This window comes from Gracilinanus agilis, chromosome 6 (genome assembly GCF_016433145.1).
Source record: "Gracilinanus agilis isolate LMUSP501 chromosome 6, AgileGrace, whole genome shotgun sequence".
NCBI lineage: Eukaryota > Metazoa > Chordata > Mammalia > Didelphimorphia > Didelphidae > Gracilinanus > Gracilinanus agilis.
Window position 1 is genome coordinate 164,214,100 of NC_058135.1, and position 8,320 is coordinate 164,222,419.

The following is an 8,320-nucleotide window of genomic DNA, read 5'->3' on the forward strand; positions in this document are numbered from 1 at the left end:
GCTCTCCCCCCACCCATGGCCAACGCACATTTCCACTGGTTGTAACATGTGTCCTTGTTCAGGGTCTATTTCCCATTCATGTCCGCCTCAGCCCATGCATTCAAGCAATTGTTTATCTTATATGTTTCCTCTCCTGCAGTCCTTCCTCTGAATGTGGGTAGCATCTTTACCATAAATCCCTCAGAGCTGTCTTGTGTCATTGCAGGGCTGCTGGTACAGGAGCCCATTACATTTGATTTTACCACAGTATATTGGAAACCACTTTATAGACAGACAAACTAAAGCATATCTGAGAGTGATCAGGATAATCAGGCTATGCCATCTGAGGAAGAAATGAAGGAACTGAGGATACTTAGCATGGAAAAAAAGACTTAGTGGGAGAGTGGGTAGGGAAAGTCTTCATAATGTCAGTCATCAAAAATCTGAAGATCTGTTATGCCAAAGAAAGATTTGACTTCTACTTGGTTCCAGGGAATAGAACTAGGACCAAAGAAAGTTGCAGCAGCAGATTTAGGTTTGATATTACTTGGAAATAATTAGATTTATCTAGGAATTGCCATGAGAGGCAGTGGGCTTCTCTTCGTTGGAAATCTTTTTTACAAAGACCAGCTGGAGAGGGAGGATATTGTAGAGTAGATTTTGAATGAGGTTATGTGGGATTAAGTGATATGGGAAGTCCCTTCCACGTCTGAAATTTGGCGGTTCTTTGACCTTGGGTGTCATTACCTCTCTGATACCTAGATCCTCTGATCTCTTGTTTGCAATAGATGCTCTAATGAGTTCATCACTGGTCCTACTCCTGGAGATATTTGGGCAAAATGTGAGAGTGCTTCTAGGACACTGAAAGATTATTCTTGCCACAAGAAACGGCAAAATGGAAGATTCAGAGGAAACTGGGAAGACTCTATGATCTGCTAATGGGAGAAATGAGCAGAATCAGGAGAACAATTTATACAATGTAAACATTATAAAGAAAAGCATTTTTAAAAGACTTTAGAATTCTGATCAATGCAATTGCAAACCATGATTCCAGAGGTCCAGAGACGAAGCAAGTTTCCTACTTCCTGACAGTGAGGTATGAACCCCAAATGAGGTATATGTTTTTGTATATTTACAGTGAAGTAATTTTCTTTGCTTGAGTATACATAGCTGTTGTGAAGGTTTTCTTTTCTTTTTTTCTTTTGATCATTGTTTGATAAGTAGGATGAGTGGAATGAAAAGAAGATATATGTTTCTAGATGGAAAATAATGAAATAAAATTTAAAAAGTAAAAATAATCAACACTAAAGGGTTTCCAACCAAAAGCAGAAAAGCTGAATAAATTGTGATATATAAAAGTAATGGGCAACATTTGGAATGGAAGTACTATAAGAAATGATGAAATGAATAATTTCAGAGAAACTTGGGAAGACTTGTATAAACTGATACAGAATAAATTGAGCAGAACAAGAAGAACAATTTATACAATAACAACATTGTAAATGCAAAAATAAACCCAGATATGAAAGGCTGAAGAGCTCTAATCAATTCAGTGACCTAGGATGATTCCTAGGTGAAATAGGTGATCCCTGTTTCCTGAAAGAGAGATTATAGACTCAAAGTACAGAATAAGGCATCCTTTTTTCAGACATGGGTAATATGGGAATTTATTCTGCCTGACTATTCATACTTATTACAACCAGTCAGTTCTTCTATATCTCAATATATGTACTTCTAAAAATCACCAAGGTATGCAAAATCTCAACATAAAGCCACAGAGCTTGTGTGGGGAATTTGGATTAGAGGCACAACACTCAAAAATTCCATCAGTGACATATAAAAATAAAGTAAAAATGCAAACTAACAAAAATGGTAGCACAGTTTTATACCTATTAATCAGTTAAGAAATGAGTAACTAAATATAACAGTAAATAGTGGCAAGAACTCAAGACCTTAGGCTTCTGCTTAACCTGGTTCCCCATGGCAAAGTCAGTGGCTATGGTGGAGAGGGCAGCTGGAGTGAGGGTGGAGTGATAATGGAGTTGGTGAGTGTGGACTAACCTTCTTCCATCCACAGCTCCTGCTGCACCAGAGGATATAATACAAATGTGGCACTTTACATCGAAAGATCCTTGAAGTCTACTTGGAGAAATGGACATTGGAAAGATTGTAGTTTGTGGATTATTGTGAAATGTTGCTGTCTTTTGTGTTCTTACTATCTTATCTTTTGTTATTCTTGAGGACAAAATAGAGCAATAGTACCATGCTATATTGGAATTGTTCCCAAATATATCAATCTTGTTGGAGCAAATTTGCATTTTCAAAACAAGTATTATAGCAGAACTATTCTCTTTTCTTTTTTCCTTTAATATGGGAGAGGAAGAGAAAATAAATGCTTCTTAATAAAAAAATTCAACAAAATAAAAGCTATTTTTAGCCTTTGACATTCTTCTCACTCCTCTAGAAATCTCTGTTCTCATTCTATATCTTATAGGACCTGAATGAGAGGAAGTATTCTGCCAACGTTTTCTTGCTCTGGAAGACTCAAGGGGCCTCTTTTCCACTAGGGGTAGTATCCCTCTTCATGGGTACTGGGTTATGGATGGAGCCTTAGATTTTTACCCCTATGTAACACTGAACAAAAAGTTCTTAAGGAGAAAAATATACTTTCACTGTTATTTTTGGCTAAGTTCCAAATTAAAATTTTCTGTGCTGTTTCTAAACACAGATGTTACCTGATTAATGAAAAATTTAAAATTTGTTATGGAAACTCTAACTTCAGATGATACAGAATGACTTTATCTTAGATGGTGCTATGTTGTAAGCTTACTATAGTGAAGAAAAAGTTTTAATCACAAAGCACTGTTGAACTGTTATTAAATACTATCTAGTCCCTAATGGTGAATTCATTTTCATTTAATAACAAGTTATTGTGGAGTATAATGAAAAAAAGAGTAGCATGCAAAGTCAGCTGGCCCACGTTTCCTTTGACAGCGTGCCAGTTCCTCAGATGTAGCATTACAATACTATCCATCTTCATAAAGGGCTCTTTGGAAGGCATTATCAAACAGCGGGAAGGAATGGTTGATGACAGCTTCATTAGTCATTAGGAGCTAATTCCAGCCAATTTCTCTTGGGAATTATTAGCACATTCCTAAACATCCCTTAGTTGATGGCATCCCTCCACTCTACCTCATTCCTCCCCTCTACAAAAGAAAGAGTGAGAAAATCAGTTATGCCATAAGATGTTGGGCATTATTCAAATCTAGCATATAAACATGTTAGGGTCACCATAAAGTCACTCTTCTCCCAGGGTTACTCAGGAAACTCCAGAAAATGGACAGTATCCACCTGAGTATCAGTTATCTCTAAATGTCAAACCTCTGATTCAAGCCCGACTACCTAATTCCAAACATAACATTGACTAATTTAAAATTGTAAATTGAACAAGTTGGCTTTTTCCCATTTAAGTTCTACCCCAAATTCACTTCCTGACACTAACTTTTGGATGCTCGTTTGGCCCCTGGAACCTCTTCAGAAGCTTCTGATAAAAGTAGAGTAGAGGGGCAGCTGGGTAGCTCAGTGGATTGAGAGCCAGGCCTAGAGACAGGAGGTCCTGGGTTCAAATCCGGCCTCAGACACTTCCCAGCTGTGTGACCCTGGGCAAGTCACTTGACCCCCATTGCCTACCCTTACCACTCTTCCACCTATAAGTCAATACACAGAAGTTAAGGGTTTAAAAAATTAAAAAAAAAAAAAGTAGAGTAGTTTGGACCTAACTGGATAGAGCCTTTCATGCTCATAATTTGCCTGATCAGCCATAATTGGACATAATGTTCATTGACTCCAACATAGTAATATCATTTTGATCCTCTTCCAATACAAAGGACAACAACAAACCAATAGTTTGGGCTTATTACCATGAATCAATGGAACATTGAGAAGCATTAAAGTTATTATTTCCAAGATTCCCCCAAAATGTGTTTATTCACCAGGCAGATGGGGGAAAAAACAAAATGGCTAAACATCACTAACAGATATCCTAGTGTGATATGGAATCACAGATTTAGAGCAGGGAAGAACCATCATGGCTACATCTAGGCTAGCCTTTCATTTTACAGCTAAGGAAAATCAGACCAAAAGAGATTCAGTGACTTAGCTTGAATCATACGGGGACTAAGTGGCAAGGCTGAGATACGAATGCAAATTCTCTGACTCTAAATCCAGCTATCTTTTCTATTGTGCTGTATGTACCCTTTCATCATTCTTTAGGGGAAGGTAGGTGGTACAGTGCCTAGCATAGAGTAAAGATTTAATAAATTCTTATTGACTAACATCTTTCTGTTTCCCAAACTTCCTGCCTTATGTGGATGGGACTCCTTCCTACTTGTGCTAGGCTCTGAGGAATTCAAAATAAAAAAAAAAAAAACCTAAAAAACTGACAACAAAAAATCTCCCAAGATGACAACACTCTCTGCCCTCAACGAGTTTACTGGCCCAGAATTAGCCTTGTTGTTTCTGGTATCACATTTAGATTGAGTAGTAGCTTAGAAAAGTCAATAAAACCTAGAAAGAATAGCTTAAAGCCATCCTTCTGATATATTCTTCACCTCTAAGTTAGGCAACTCTATGACAGTAGGTTAAAGAGAAGTTGTCGACTTACACCGGTAGAGTAACTTTCTCTGGAGAGCTACCTAGAGTAATGAAATCACAAATCTGGGCAAACAGATGAGCAAACTATCCCACAATGCATGCCAGGAAGTAGTTATTGATTGATCGCTCCATTATCTTACTTCCTCAATTCCTCTTTAACCTACTTCCCTATTCTGTATTTGCTCATCTGACATATAGTCCTTTATAATAAGTGAGTAAAGTCACCAAACACACCTTTCATTTAAGTTGGACTAAGCTTGAAGGGCTTCGATCAACAGGGGCTGGTGACAGACTCTCTGTCTATAATCTGAGGACTAGTCTCACTAAATTCACCGAGGGTCATTACCATTGCTGAACTTTTTTGTTTGTTTGCTTTCTGCCACAGAAAATATTTCTAAGGAAGGCAGGAGTCGCTATCTGAATTTGTGGAGGGGGCACTGACATGAATTCTGGAAATATTGAAATAGCAAGAATGGGGTTTTGTAACTGATAACAGAATCAATATTTATCTGTTTACTTAAGATGATTATATAGGGATAATGGATAGGCTACAAGTCCTTTCATTACATCATAGGTTCCTAGACTTTAGAATTGTAAAGGTCACCTGGTTTAACTCTCTCATCTTACAGACAGGGAAACTGAGGTTACAGAAGCAAAGTGACTTTTCAAAGATTTTGTTCTTACTAAGTGGACTGAAATGCAGGTCCTCTGATTCCAAATCCAACAGTCTTTCTATGATACCTTTAGGAGAAGCTGGAAAGTTGACATGGTGATCTCTTTTATAGAGGTGACTCATGCTTTGGGCAGGAAGTTGGGCTAGAAAATTATTCGATAATTGTAGGACTCTCTGATTATATCTATAATCAAGAAGATGGGGAGTGTCGTGGCAGGATCTAGGGTCACCAGCTTTTCCGTCACCCCTTTATGTGTACTTTTATCAAGTCTAGGAGCCGTTTTTTTTCTGGCTGCTTTGCCTTTACATGGAGGTGACAGAGGTGAGTGGGTGTTCGGATAGGCACAGGGAGTACATGCTGGGCTGTTTGGGGCCTGCCGTAAGTGCAGTATTCCAAAACAGAACTTGTGCCTAAGAGTGAGTAAGGAATAGTGTTGGAAGCATGAGACTGAAGTGGAATACACTCCAAAGCTTCCATACTGTAAGGTATCTCTGGTGGGAATATTGGAACCTCCAGGATCATTTACTTTCTAAAGGCTTTTTAATAATACAAAGAACATTAAAGAAAAAACAGGGAACTGAAGAGAGGGGGAGAAATGGGTACTCCTTAGCCTGACTGATTGACCATGTATCCTACATGCCTTGTTTCTCATTCCCACCCAATAAATATCTTGTTTTATATTAGCCTTCCAGATAATACCTCTCTCTGAGATAACAGCTCAAGTTAGTGTAACACAAAGCTTTTTTGTGAGATAAAACTGAAGTTCAGAGGGGGGGTCAGTGAATTGCCAAGGTCACATGGCTGGCAAGTATTAGAAATCAGACTTGAATTGGGGTCCTCTAATGAGCAATCCTGTATTCCTTCCCCATCTTGCACATGTCCTATTAAATTCTTCTTTTCTCATGCATGTCCTTCTTTCTTCTCAAAGACAACCATCCAAACTTTAAGGCTTATGTCAGATCTGGTTCTATGAAGTTAATTCAAATTCTACCTCGGATGATTACTATATATGTGAATTTGGGAAACAAATCATCATCATCATCATTGTGGTCATATATTTGGAGAACAAATGCTTTACATATATGATCTCTTTTGATGCTCACAACAACCCGGGAAGATAGGAAGATATCCCTATCTTGCAGATAAGGAAACTGAGGTAACAATTTTTCATTTACTCATTCATTTTATTTTATTTTTAAAACTCTTAACTTCCTTCTTAGGATCAATACCGTATATTAGTTCCAAGGAAAAAGAGTAATAAGGACTAGGCAATGAAAGGCAAGTGACTTGCCCAAGGTCATACAGCTAGGAAGTGTACATGACATGTCTAAGACCAGATTTGAACCCTGGACCTCCCATCTTGGAGGTCTGGCTCTCAATCCACTGAACCACCCAGTTGCCCCTTCATTCATTTAAAAAATATTTATTTAGCATCCAGGAAGAGGACCGAAGGAGTCAGAGACCTCTGTTCCTTCTTAAGGAGCATATATGCATGATAACAGTGGCCTCCTGAAAAAAAAAATTCTTTCTTAGAAGAGAGACTACTTTAAGTGTTAAGATAACTGGGGTCACACCTTGGCTCCATTGCTCATTGTCTATGTGACTTTGGCTAAGTCAATCAACATGTGTTTACCAAATGTTTGCTGTGTGCCAGGTACTATGCCTCAACTTTCCTCATCTTTAAAATGGGGTTATGGGTTGAAGGTTTCATAAGATAATAATCTAATCTAAGATCCATTCCTATAAAATTTTGAATCTGTGATTCTAACCCAATGACTCCAAAGGTGAGAGACAGCTGAAGATCAGGGAGGTAGGAAGGGCAATGTTTTGACAGATTAATGGAAATATATGTGAGGCAATGTGGGACTTCTTTGGGGTTTATGTGAGAAGTATTATTCTGCTCAAGGTCCACAATCAAAAGTTGAATTCAGGGTATTAATGGCAATGGAATCACACTTGCAGGGTTAGATAAGAAAATCTTATTTATTACTCACTTACAAAAATGAATAATGTGAAAATATCTTTTGCTGGATAAGGGAGGAGACAACATGAATCATATCACTTTGGAAAACTTATGTGTAAATTTGTTATTAAAAATAAAACAAAGATAAAAATTTTAAAAATCACCTATAATTAAGGAAGAATTTCAATGAAGTTCAACTGCCATGGGGATGCCTCTGATAAGTTGTATTCTCTCCCACAACTTTTCAGTAGGCATAATATGTGGATTCTTATCTTTTGCTTAGTCCCAGGGAATCTCAAATTGTCTTGTACACAACCACAGCTAGCAGAGACTGACTGCTAGCAAATAACTGATACACAAATTCTCCTAGGGAAAAGTTTATTCCTTAGTGGATGGAGGTTGCCTTTTTTCCCACATGCAATACTGAATAGTCTAGTAATGTTTGAGCCCAAAAGGATGCCGAGAATATCCATGGCCCAAGACTATCATTTGTCGAGAGCCAGAAAGCTCTACCCACTTTGCCTCATTATTTGCCAAATTATACTTTGATCTCTATTCAGCCAGCCTTCTCTGCTTGCCACTATGTGTTCTAAGTATACAGAAGAAAGGATTTAGGGTCACAGAATCATAACGTCACCTAATTTAAAGTCTTTATTTTAGATAGGAAGAACCTGAGTCTCAGAGAGCTGATGTGACTTACTTACTCAAGGTGACATAACTAGATGGGACCAGGATCTTCATTTCCAGACCAATGCCTTTGTGATGTACCAACTGTTCCCGTATGCTTGATGAACTTAAGATAACCAAAGCTGATATATAGAGAACTTTCTGGTTGCAAAGTACTTTTGCTAACTCTTCCTTACTGTAATCTCACAAAGTGATTGACTAGATTGGGAAGAAAGAGAAAAGGAAGACATGGTTTTTCGGTGTGTGTGAGATAGGAAGGAAATAGGAAGGAGTTAGTGGAGAGATATAGGAAGATTATAAGACTACAGCTTACAGAATTGTAAAGGACATTAAGCCATCTACTAGTCTAACTCTTCTGCCTCCA